General features: G+C 30.2%; 1 long non-coding RNA gene across 1 annotated transcript; it reads left to right on the forward strand.

Annotated features, from left to right (window-relative positions):
- Window positions 1-8,184: 8,184 nt before the first annotated feature.
- On the forward strand, window positions 8,185-13,542 carry LOC114405711. The gene is made up of 5 exons (XR_003665286.1): window positions 8,185-8,481; window positions 11,070-11,136; window positions 11,820-11,944; window positions 12,065-12,197; window positions 13,265-13,542. It is a non-coding gene; the product is annotated as an uncharacterized LOC114405711 (long non-coding RNA).
- Window positions 13,543-14,386: the final 844 nt, after the last annotated feature.

Genomic DNA, 14,386 nt, shown 5'->3' on the forward strand with positions numbered 1-14,386 from the left:
ATTGATGTACTTACATGCAGCAATGACAATGGGCATGACACATGTGTGAGGTCCTCGAGCATGTGTCCTTGGATACACCATCACATATCATAAAGCATGTGTGCTTATATGCAGCGATTAACGTATATTGATGTGCCTATAAGTTTCAAATCAATCTTATTGTGATCTTGTGAAATGGTTGGCATGACGCATGTGTGAAGCCCTTTTATCATTTTAATTTCCCAAATTTCTAGATTTTTTCTTTCAGACGCTCTAAGTTTCCACTAGCACCCTTCAGTTGGGCAACATAAGACCCATGTATCCTTGGCACACCTCTTGGATTTAAAAGTTGCATGGTTCTTAATGTGCCACATTTTTATGGCGTGTTTCAGGTCCTCCAATTGACAGAATCGCTAACCAACATACAACTCGTCATCGTGTGAGTCAGATTGTTGTTGTTGGTCCAAAAATACCTATAGTTGAGGTTGTCAAGCACTTGGTTGTCACTAGCATTAGCACTATTTGGATATGGACGATACACATTTTCAGTTGATGTTTGCTGGAAAAGGAACTATATATCATTATCATCGTTGTCGTTGTTGTTGTTGTTGTTCGCCAAAATTTCATCTTCGTCGTCACTGAAGTCACCAACTACTTCATCTGGCAACCTATTTTGAGCATGATAGTCATGTGACATTTTGTTGCTTTCAGACTGAGCAACATGGATATCAATAGTTGGGTCGGCATTTAGTTGGGAGGGCTCATTTAGTTGGGGAGTCGTCTCACAGTAGTTTGACAATTCACTAAGCAATTGTGTGTATGAAGTAATGTGGGTATCGAATTCGGTGGGTTTCAAAATGAGGGACATAATAATCATTTGTGGTCGTGTATGGGTTTGGTGTGTAAGAGGATAAGCCTTCATGGTAGGTTTGAGTATAGTAGTCAGTGTATGGTGTTTCATGAACTTATGGTGATTGAATAGTTGTTTTGACATTGGCGGTAGAAGAAGATTATTGTTCTTATTGTACGAGAAACTAAAAGCCACTCAAGTATTGAGTGCGGTTATAGACATCGAACATGTCATCAATATCCTCATTGTCACTGATGGTAACAATCTGGTAATTGAACATGTCAGACCAGCAAAAATAGGGTATCGATAAATGACTGCAATTATGGTTTGACCTCAATTTAGGCCCATCTTAGGTTGGATTTTTGTTTTCAAGACATTGTGTTGATCAAGTGGCCTCAATAACTTAAGAGAGGGTGAATTAAGTTTTAAAATACTCCTAATTAATCAAGTTATAATTTCCTTTTTAAATCTATTATGTTCAGAATATAGAAGATGAAGATTAAGATGCAAACTATTTCAACAATATTCTTCAAGCATGCAAGATAAAAATAAGCGAGATAAAAATAACCAAGATAAGGAAGAGAGAAATGCAAACTCTTTTTATCCTGATTCGGTCACTTCTCGTGCCTACGTCCAGTCATCAAGAAACCTACTTAAGATTTTCACTATCTTCGTAAAACCCTTTTACAACTTTTGAACAACCTAAGGATTCATCTCCCTTGTGTTTAGAATTCTCTCAATTCAAGAGACAAACGGTCTCTTGATCAGAACAATTCTTTTCAAAAAATACATAAGTTTTTCTCTCTTTTAGAGAAGATGATACAAGTTGAAGATCTTAGAAGAATACTCAATTGATTTGCAAGTGTTTGGTCATATGATTTGTTTATGAGAGAATAAGACAATAAGGTTCTGAAAAAATCTAAAGATTTTCATAGGCAAGTCACATATTTATAGGTCTTTGGGGCTTTTCAAAAACTTTTCAAGAGATGTGACTTTTCAGAATATTTTTCAAAATTTTTTTACTGGTAATCGATTACAGCTTCTAGGTAATCGATTATACAATTATACATTGAGGGGTCATGAATTTTCAATTTGAATTTTAAAAATTTTGTTACTGGTAATCGATTACAGTTAATGGGTAATCGATTACAATATTCAAAATTCAAATTTTTAAACTTCTTTTTGAAAAACCAATTTACAATGTGTCTCTGGTAATCGATTATAGTATCTGGTAATCGATTACCAGTGGAAAAACACTTATTTTAGCAATGATAAAAAATTTTCAAAAACATTTTATAATCATTTGAAAATCATGTTTTTGAGGCCAAACATTTTTAATCAATAAGAGATTCTTTTAACAAAAATAAATTAAGTCTTATCTTTCTCTTGATCTCGTTTTCTTGATCTTGAATTTTGACTTGAAGTAATTTTGTATTGCTTACATCTTGGCATCATCAAAACCTTTATACACATGCATTCACACATTGAAGGTCATGCCTCTCCTTATTGAAACAAGTATATTGTTTCCGCCCTTAAACTCAACGCTCTCGTCACAGACGGCTACATAGGCATCGTAGTAGACTACGGCAAGGACGTTTTTGTTTCTGCTTGCCATGGTGACTAAGAGTGATTTGGATTGGAGACTGAGAGTGATTTGGTTTGCAGACTGTGAGTGATTTGGTTTCAAGACTGAGAGTAATTTGGTTTCGAGACTCAGAGTGATTTGGGTTGGAGACTCAGAGTGATTTGGAACTTCAATTGTAAAGTATTTTCTGTGTGTAGAAGAATACATTTGGAGACCTATTTACAATGTCATGGCTAGGGATAGATCCAATGGTTGTCATCGCACCGATAATTTTAACAATCTAGATTGCGTCCACCAGGTCATGAACAATGCATCAACAATTTTTACGGTCGAAATTGCGTGAACAGTGTCATGAACAGTGCATCGACAGTTTTTGAACAGGACAATGAACAATGTCGTGAACAGTGCACTCGCAGATTTTTTCCACCTATAAATATGTTCGCAAGCAGCTTATTTCATTCACATGCTCTTTCTGAATATCAACAACTAAATTTTGAATCGTTTGATTGTGTTAAGTGAGAATGGAGGCAACAACATTGTTATGGAAACAAGATTGTCACTGAGCTTCAAAGATACAAAACATGGTAAGTACCAATTAGATGATATTATAACTTTTTCTTGTCATGAAAATTAAAAAAATGTAACTTTTGTTTTATAGGGACAACCACCAATAATCATTCCTATTGTCATTTGATGCCCGCTCCTCATCCTTTAATTAAGTCATTGCTTGTTCATACTGGGTTTGCTGATGTGGCAAAATTATGCCTCTTCAAAATTGATCATCATCTAGTGACTGCACTTGTTGATCGATGTAGACCAAAGACGCACACTTTTCATCTTCCTGTTGGAGAATGTACAATTATGCTGGAGGATGTAGCACTACAGCTTGGCATAAGGGTCGACGGTAGGCCAATCACTGGTGCAACCTACTATGATTTGGAGGAAATGTATGAACAATATTTGGGTGTTGTTCCGCCAAAGCGAGAAGCAATAGTAGGCTCTACCATTAAGTGGTTGTCGGTTTCCTCGGAACTGACACAACAACAATTAGAAGCACACTGTAGAGCTTACATTTAGCGGCTAATTGGTTTTAATGCCAGATAAGACGGGAAATCGGGTTCATTTAATGTGTCTCACTGTCTTGGCTGATCTCGACCGAGTCAGGCGGTATAGTTGGGGCTCTGCTTGTCTGGTAACATTGTACAGAGGAATGTGTAGGGCCACTGACCCTGATGCCAAAACCATGGGTGGCTATGCATCATTGTTGCAATCTTGGGCTTGGTATTGCATGCCCTGCATTACAACAAGAGTTAATTGGACACCATCGTATCCGTTGGTTACGGGGTAATATGAGTCTCAAATTCATTATTATATTATTAGCATAGTATCAATTAAATTAATAATTTTTATTTATTAGATGGAGTGGCAGTGGATTACAGAATTGAAAAACGACGAAGACGTGCTAAAGGTGTTAGTACAATTCAACTATTGAAAATGATTCTGTCCAATATAAATTTTAGTTATTTTTAATAAACCAGTAACCGAAATGGAAGAAGATATGTCTCCTGCACAACATCTTTCAAATTATTGTTAGCTTCGTCATATTTACATTACAATTGTATTTTTTAGTGTATTTCATTATTCTGGTCTATCATCTCAAGTACCGCACTTTGTAATTATAAGTCTATTATATAAGAAATATGTATCAATTATTTATTGATTGTGTTTTTTAATTTGTTTTAATACTACTAACTAATTTTCTCATTTTTTTTAATTAATTTACATAACAAAACAAAATTGTCAATGACACATAAATTTAGCTAAAAAATATATACATCGTAACTAAAAAATTATACAATAATTTTCTCCAATTTTATCATTTTCCTTTATTTATATATATTTCTATAAAAAATTTAAAAAAAACATGTTGGGAATTCGGGCTTGGGGGACTTGGATTCTCAATACAAAATTACAATTTTTTTAAAAAATCAATGTAAATTTGACTCCTCCAACCTGAATTTACGCTCTGAAAGGGTCGTATATTTTAGTAATTTTTTTTATATTCTAGAAAAAATTTCAGTAGGTAAGTAATCAAATATATTTTTATATTTGTTATTATATAAAAGTTATTTAAAATAAATAGCCCGTGTATCACGTGGCTAAACCTACTACTTTGACAGTTTACTTATTTGTGATAAGTGATCACACTCATAATAGTACCTCTTTCTTTTGGAAAGGGAAAAGCAAGGCTGGTGATAGTGACAGTTTCCGTAGGAGTTTCACGTGATTAAATAACGTATTCATTGGCTTTATATTATTTTTTTCATTATATTATATAATTATTTTTATTTGATACATTAAATTTTTAATATTTTATTTTATTTTTTTAGAAACATTATCCTTATGTTAACTTTTCAATTAATTTTTAAATTTTTTGACATTATTTTTGATCTATTATGTTTCACCATTATTTTATACTGATACGTTATATTTTAAAAAATTTATTATTGTTCTTTATATTTTCAAAATGTATAATTTTGGTTTTTTTTTTAATTTTCGTTAGAAACATTAGTGTTTTAATTTCTTCTCAGTCACAATAGATAAGGAGGTCTTCTCCTTCAATCGTTGTATCTCTTGTCGTCGATCAAAAAGATTGTTGTCATATCTCTATTTTCGTCTTCACCACAGCTTCCTTACGAGGTTGGAATTGTCTCCTCACTTTGCAACAACAATCATCTCATCGTCACCCCTCTTTGTGTCACTTGTCTCCATCTAGTCCGATTGTAGATGTCAAATGAAAAATCATTACTTATTTGACCCGATCCAACCGTGTGCGATAGTGAAAGTCTTGTTTAGAGACCTCGCAAAGTCACATTGTAACTTCCTCATTCAAATTTATATTAGTTGGCAACTTAAGGTTTTTGTCTTCCATCCAAGAGAGAACTATTGCTCCAATCTCTCAGTGCTTTTATTTTCAATAAAATAATTGTATCAAAAGTTTTCATTTTTCAATAAGAAGTATAAGAATTATGGATGATTCCAATGAAAATATATGTTAACGTGATTTGATATGCATATATTTTTTACCTTGTTAGACCTGAAAGACATGGGAGGGAATGATAAATTTTTTAATTGTTTATTAAAAAAAAATAAAGATAGTTATTACTGTCATTGTATAAAGTTAATTATTTTAAAAGATTTAATGTCACTTCATTATATTTCATAGTTATTTTAATGTGACATTAAATTTTAAAAATTTTATTTTAATTTTTTATGTTTTCAAAATATATCATTTTAATCCTTTTTTAAAATTCAAAGTTAACATAACACTAATATTTTTAACAAAAAATTAAAAAAAATCAGAACAATATATTTTAAAAACATAAAAAACTAAAATAAAACTTTAAAATTTTAATATATTAAAATAAAATAACTAACAAACACAATAAATCACAAGTACTGTTAACCCTATTTATGGTACTCTATTTACCGTTATAGGTAGATTTTTTATGACTATATATCTCGCAGCTTCCTCCAATAAACTCTCCCAAAGTACTGTAGCCCGTAGAACCTTCGTCACCGCGGTACATACCCACTTGCCCAACAGGTTTTCAGAATTGAAGTCACAATTTTTTTAATCATAATAATTAAGATTTTTGGTTTTTAGGTAGAATCTCTATATATTTCCTCAAATTTTAATCTTTCAGATCTATTATAAAATTAATTATAAAAAATGTTCTGTAAAAAGAGGGCCTTCTTTAAAAGTTTATGTGACAAAGTGTCACTATGATTTATAGATAATCGAATTTCTCAAATATGATGATGACGTGAATTTGATTCTATGATCACGTAAAAAGAAAAATTATTGAAAGAAATAAAACTTAATTAATTTGATGATCTTTACCTCTAGATTTAATCTCATGATTTTTTGATATGAAGATAACCTTGTTAAAAAAAATATTGTATAGAATCTTCAAGAAGAGATAAATTATTTTTTAGTTATGTTGGATAAAATTAACTAAAAATTGAAAAGTTAGTTGAAATTTAGAAAATTAGTTAATAATTAAAAGTTAAAAAATTATTTTATCAAATTACAAGTGGTTGGTAAGATTATTGAAACAGCGGAACAATATAAAATTATATAATAAATATATTTATGTAATGATTTTATACAAATTTTAATTTAACTTTTTTGATAAAAATTAATATATTTTGTAGTATAAAATATATTTTGGAAATATTTTGTGTCAAATTTTGGAGGAGATAGAGTAAAACGGTTTTATCATTTTTCTTTCTTTCTCACACCTCATCAATCTCATTCATAACCACCGTCCATACTTCGTTCCGTGATTCCCTCTCTCAATCATGCATGCATTCACAAGTCACACAGCCATTCACATATTTCTCTCACGTAACAGATGCAATTCTGTTCCTTTCTCTCACTGTCTCACGCACACATACAGCATCTGGGACGGAACCACGCTTAGGGCAGACGCAATCACCCCCTTGATTTGCTGAAAGAGCTGACTATATGCCATTTTACATCGGTTCACATAGAACCAACGTGACATTCTTAGTTTTAATTTAAAAGATGTCATTGCATATTGTCTACTTCGGTTCTTAGTGGACTGATGTAGAAACGGGACGTGAAATAGCTTACTTGTGAAGTATTTCTATAAAATTGTTTAATGTATGACATTGTCCTAATAAAGTTAATTTGGTATGATACAAGAGTTACATGCACCTTAAAAAAGGCTGAAGTTTGTAAGCGAATGCTTTAAGGTATCCATCAAGGTTAGTCTAGTTGTGGAGGTTGAAATAAAATACATAGATACTTAAAATTTGATCTTCATTATCGTTATTATAAAAAATAAAAAAAAACTTGGGACATTATGATGCAAAATCCTGCAAAAGGTTAGATGGTAATGATAGGGTATTCTAGTGCGACTTTAATTTGTAACATGCAAAAGATGTTACACTAATGACAATTATTGTTTATGGATGCTTATATAACATGTCATCTGCTCACTCCTTTAATAATAAACTTGTGAACACAAGCTAAATAAATTATTTTTCTTAATTAATTTCTTCATTTTATAATATTATTTTAATTTATTTTGTTTTAGTTAACATAGAGCGATTTATTTCATATTTCAGTACATTATAATTATTTTATTTTAAATTGAAGTCAAACACGACAATATCCTAGAAAAGGGTTTTCTGGAATTATGTTAGCAGCATTTTGGAAACTCTTCTACTTTTCTACTTTTACTATAAGCAAACAATATTGGACCAGCAAAAAAATTGGCACTTGTCCAATTAGAGGCCATTTTTGTCAATCCTATCTTTTACAGCTTTTTGAATTTCAAAATCCTCTATCCCATACACCATCTCAACAAATGAATATTGTCGAACATGTATGCACAATTTTAGGTTTTTAAAATTCAGATTATTATACAAAATAAATATTTACTAAAATAAATATATTATTATACAAAATTCAGATTTTAAAACATATATTCACCCAAAAAATATCTTAAATAATTTAAATAATATAACAAAAATACTTAAATTTAATAATATCATTTTCTTAATAACAAAATTAAATTATAAAATAATATTACATAAATTAATTTAATAAATAAATAATTTTCAAATTAATTAAAAATAATTTTATATAATATAATATTTAATTTTAATAATATATAAACTTTTTTATAAAAAAAAGGAAGAAGGGAAGTCGGGGTGCGAGAACCCGACTTCCGTGAACGCTGTTGAAAGTGGTGTAGTTTGGAAATTAATTCCTAAAGTAGTGTATTTCAAGCAAATATTGGAGAGAGAAGGTGCAGAATGGTAAAAAAAACCCACAATTTTAAGCAAAATTTTGCCCTCATTTTGAAAATATTCTCCACTGACCTTGCACATTAATCAGTGTTGTTGCACCATCGCCGCCGCACCACTTCATCTCCAACCAGAACCATCTTCTCCACCCTTCATCTACTGTGACCAAACTCCGACCACCACCAAATAGCATTGCTGCACTACCACCACTGCGCCGCACTAACAGGTATTTCAATGTGACAGATTAAGTTCGAAATATTTGTATTTTATTGTTTCTTTCTTCTCGTTAGATATTGACTTTTTAGTTGATATACATTCCAAATTTTTGCTAGTGGTTTTTAGTCTTGCTTTTGCTTCTTATATCATAAAAGCAAATTCTACTTAAAATTATTGAAATTTGTTTTGCTTATGAGGTGTTTGACAAAATGTGTCACCCAAATTTTATTATGATTTCTAGCAAGTCTTGGGTTACAAAAGCAACAATGACCATTAATTGACAGACCAAAAAATTTGCGAGCTCCCATACACCATCTCAGCATATGGATATTGTTGAACACCATTGATGAAATGTTGAAGAAATGTTGAAATTTGTTTTACTTATGAGGTGTTTGATAAAATGCCTCTCCCAAATTTCATTATGATTTCTAGAAGAATCAAGGCATGATGGTTTTAATGTGAAATTTCCTTTTTATGAAGGATGCAACAAATGTTGCTATTGTCACAAATTATGAGTTTCTATTTATGTGGGTTAAGTGTCAAGGAATCAAGGTTAGAGCAATTGGATGAAATTCAAGTGAAAGCTATCAATACTTCTAATGGGAAGAATTTGCCTAAATGTCCAGCTTTAATCTTTGAATTGTTTTTGGTAAAATAGTACATTTCTTTGAAAGTCTTGGGTTAGTTCCTTAGCAAGTTTAAATTTTTATTTTATTTTCTTTATTGTTGTTTTTTCATTTTAAGTTATTCCTACATATTCAACAAATTTTTTATTATGCATTGTTCAGTCTTGGTATAAGATAAATGGTATTAAATTAGAAATCAATTACTTCTCATGAGACTAAATAATTATTCTTGAAGGTTTATGTTACACACAATGGATAGTTTATATATACATATAACATTCGGTAGCTTATGAAAGATTTTTCTTTTCTAGAAATGACTATGAGGTAGGTACGCATTGTTGTAATTAAAGTTCAATTTTGTAACGTATTATGGGCATATTTGTTTTAAATTGTGTGATTTTTTTTAATAATTGCTATTATTATTATGTAGGTTCTAGCTTAAGGTTCTTTAATTCAGTCGTAAAACTTTGTTGTGATGATGGGAGTGAATGCTAGGATTTCTAGTCTATGTGAGTTTTGAAAAGTTTTTACCTTTTTTTCTTTCTAAATTCAAGCTACTACAATTTTTGAAAGAAAAAATTGGTTCAATCTGAATAAATATATACTTGATTAGTTTTTGACTTCCCCTCATTAAATTAAATTTGGATCCTATAGCTAAAACATAGAGGTCTATATGACAAAATGGTAAAAATTAAAATGATATTATGCTTTTTGACTTGATCCAACCTTTAAGGGAGGCCTAAGTGTAGATAGTGTAGCTTGGCTGCCGTTGGGATTTGAACCTAGGATCAACTGATCATGTAGTCTCTATCTCTAAGAGTCTTGGTATCACTTAGCAATAGTCATGATAATGTAGTAGTTCCTTGGTGTAATTCCTGAGCTAATCTATAGGTTTAGTTGGGGTCATTATATCAATAAGACCAACCAGTTTAAATAAACCTAGATTATATAAGCCTAGATTACATATTAGCGACAAATTATGGATATAATGTAACTTATGATTTATTATTCTTTGAATTCATTGCATTCACTATTTTCAATCAATATATGTCCTCTATTAAAGGATAGGTGTTGGCAAGCAAAACAAAGATTTACATTGTTCTGAAGTTTGTGGATAGGGGAGAACTATTTGACAAAATAGTAAGTCTAATTTACATTTCTATTACACACATAAAATATATTCCTCTTACACTACATATTAGTCTTTTTATTTAGTTTTATCAATATTCTATACGGACAATCTTGCATCTGAGTACATACAATTCTTGGATTGCTTCTTTGATTTATAGGCAGCAAATGGGAAACTTAAAGAAGATGTAGCAAGAAATTATTTCCAACAACTTATTAATGTTGTTGATTACTGCCATAGTAGAGGCGTGTATCACAGAGATTTGAAGGTTTTCAACTTCCTTAATCTTTTTTCCCCGATACCATAACTTTCAAATTTGATTGATAGGACTAATCAGGTTTTAATTATCATATAGTTATCTTCAATGTATTTTGCAATCTTCTAGACTCAAACGGTGTCCTTAAAGTTTCATACTTTGGTTTGAGTACATAGTCACAGAAAGTAAGATGATTTCAATCATACTAGATTGATACATGTTTCATGTTATTTGATTTTTTATTTAGACACTGCAGTTGCGAAAGGTTAAAAATTTTAGCTGATATAAAAAAATCTTTAGTCATTATAGCATCTCACTAAAATTATTCAGGAGTATCAGACAACTCATAATGATAATGTTACAAGATTAATTTCATAGTCATTTGGACTTGATTTTGGATAGTATCTTAGATGGTATTTCATTTTTAGGTTTTCAAGTTTTGATATTAAGACAACTATTTTTGTTAGAAAGCTCTTGGAATTATGGAAATGTCTGATCTTACTTTTCACTTGAGTTATCTACTTTAGGGGCGATTCATTTGCATATAGCTTTGGGAATCACATTTTTCAAATTATTACATAATGCAGGAAGATGAACTACTCTTCACTTGAAGGAGCTCAAGGATTTGTAGAAGGATCCTCCTACATCATGTAGGTAAGCTTCTCGATCCCTTTCTCTGTTACATGTGTTTATAGATGTGCCAAAAAAGGTATTTGACTGATCAATATATATTATAGATGTTATAGTTTATAGATGCAAACAACACATGCTCTTCATTTTGTTACATTTTTTTCACTTTCTTAGTTGAGTGTGGCTACACTTTGTGTTTGTATTTTGTTCTTCAGAAATCTTCCATACATGTTCTTTATTTATTATGCTCAATATATAATTCTGCATGTGTTTTGTTTGGTATGAAGATTAAATCTGGATAAAGTTATACGAGTCTTTGTACATTTTGTTTAAATGATATTGTGATTTTTTATTCGTTTTGGACTGATTTATGAGTTGCAAGTTATGTGTTTGATCAAATGCCCAAATGAACTTTGAAATTTTCATTGGCAAGCTTTATTGGTTGGTTTTGTAAATATTGACATAACATTAAGTGCATACTCACTATCACACTACATTTAGAATATGGTCATTTAAAATGTGTCTGATTTTTTTGTGCTTAATATCTATATCTTTTTGCTTTGCGGGTTTTCTAGAAAGGAAGAATGGAAGAAGAAAGGAAGTGTCCAAGTATCTTTTCACTTTGTTTAGAATGATGTATGATTTTTGGACTCTATTATTTGTGTTTTATTTCTCAGTTATTTTGTTTTGTTTGCTTTGAAGCTTAGGTATGGAAGAGGTTGTAGAAGTTTGGATTATTTTTTTGGCAGCCCCATAGCAAAAACCTGTAGAGCAATATATGAAGGCAGAGCAATTAGAGAAACATGCAAAACCTGAAGATTGGTGTAATCAAGTTCGTATTATTACTTTCATGATAAGGATATGCATTTTGCCAATATTTTTAAGTACATATCTTTCTTATATTAAAGAAAAAATTAAAATTCTAAATTACTGATTTATTTATATTCGTAAGTGTGATTCAAAGACCACGTCAACATTAAGAACAAGCACAAGCTTTAGCTTCATTTGACATTTCAAAGTGGCAATGTACTCGAAAAATTGGGTGGATACATGCAACCAGTTATTTAGCCTTCACATCTAACATGGTAATTTTCTTGATTTGTTTTTACATGGATGTTTATCATTGTTTGTTTTTGTGAATTGATGAGATGACATCATTATCTCAGGAAAAACAACCACATCTAGTAATGTTATTATTGTAATTTTCATATTGAAATGGGAGTTTTTATTGGAGGTCTGTCAACAGGTGACTTCATTGTAGTTATTTGGAAATAATTGAGTGATTGAGTGGTTGAAAGGATTTACAATATGATATAAGGAGAAAACTTGGTGTGTATTTTTCCCTCCCGTACTATAGTATATTTTAAAGAAACATGACCAATATGTAGCATTTTGCAGATTAAGTATTCTATTCCTATATGCAGATCTTCATGATGAACCTTTCTGCTCCATTTATTTGTTAGTTCTTCAAGGGTACACTGGACAAAGTTTTGTCGTAAGGATCTTTCTTTGTTAAATTCAAAGAAAGAAGATTTTACATATTGATCTTAATAATAATCATTCTAGGATTCAAATATATGGACTACATTTTTGGAAATGAGACCGAAGCAAGAACATTTTCTAAAGCTCAAGGTTGGAAGGTAATCATTAATTAGTAGGTCTGAAGGCTTGCAATTTTTGTTTTAAGTTTTAATTTGTCATGTATTTTGACTCTTTTCCTATTGTCCTATTGAGCAAACTGATGACGTTGAGGAAATAGCTTTGAAAATTTCTCAGTTGCCAAAAGCATAAAAAAAAAACATAAAAGGATTATTGTTATCACTCAAGGTGCAGAATCCTGTTTGTGTTGTTGAGGATGGAAAAATAAAATTGTACCCTGTGATACTATTACCTAAAGACAAATTAGTTGATACAAATGGAGCAGGTATTGCTTTTAGTATTTAAACGTTAAATTTATATGTGCAGTTAAGTTTATGGGCAATTGGTGTACTCATAAAATGCTTTGAATACTAAATCATAGTCATGCAACCAATACATAGATATTGCATCTTGATGATAGTGGCAAGCTAGATTCTGATTTTGTCTATTCTAAATGTTTGTGAAAACTTAAAAAATTGATAATGTTATTACTTATATTCTTTTGTTTTTGCAGGAGATGCTTTTGTGGGAGGATTTCTTTAACAATTGGTTAAGCAAGCCCATTGAAGAATGCCTGAGAGTTGGGTGTTAAGCAGCCAATGTTATCATCCAAAGGTCGGGCTGCACATACCTAGAAAAGTTTGATTTTCATTAAGTGATTCCTCCTTTTTTGTTACTACTATGAATTATTGTTATTATTATATCATAGAGAAGGATTTTAATAGACACACTCAAACTATATGTAAGTCTTTAGCTAACAAAATGATTGAACATGCTCTATAACGATTAAATACCAAGTTTATTTATATATAATATCATGGGTAAAGTGCAATAGTTTTTGCTATTTTTTTTCTTCGATGAAGGATATGCTATTGCTAGGTACAACGACTTGAGCTGCTTTTTTAACTTTTGGTAGGAATCCATGTAGAGTTATAACTCAAGTAAACAATATTTTCATGTGATTCGAATACAGAAAATTATTTGTTCTCCCTGTCAAAGATTCTTTTTTCTATAAATATATATTGTCTACTACAGTTTACAATGACAATTTAATTATATTTAAAATTAATTTTAAATGGTCTAAGATTATAGTTTTATGACATTCAATTTAATCATATTCAAAATTAGTTTTAAATTTAAAATTAGACAAAAATTATGTATTTTATTGTTTATAAAATTTTAAAACATGAGTAACCATAAATATCATCCAAATTAAATTGACAATATTGTTTTATAAAATATATTACATATCTCAATCTTATTAGCTTTGATTATCATTTATTGAGTTTTACACACTTACAATAATTATATTATACATTTAATGCTACAGTTTATCTGTATAGAATAATGTTCTTTTACTACCACTGAGATTCAGAAATATAAATATGCATACTTTACATCTAATATTTTATATTATCCTCACAATGTGTTTCATGACTTAAGTAATTTTCTTTATTGTTAGTTGTGTTTATTGAGCTAAAGTTTTAGACCAAGTATCATCAATGGTTTGATTGGTGTTTTCACGATTAAGTTATGTAACTTTTGTTGTATTTCAATGTACTTTTGATTATATATTATAAGGTTGTAAACAATAAAATATAATAATAACTAAACTTAAATTACACATTTGTGTTCA

This window comes from Glycine soja, chromosome 3 (genome assembly GCF_004193775.1).
Source record: "Glycine soja cultivar W05 chromosome 3, ASM419377v2, whole genome shotgun sequence".
Taxonomy (NCBI): Eukaryota; Viridiplantae; Streptophyta; class Magnoliopsida; order Fabales; family Fabaceae; genus Glycine; species Glycine soja.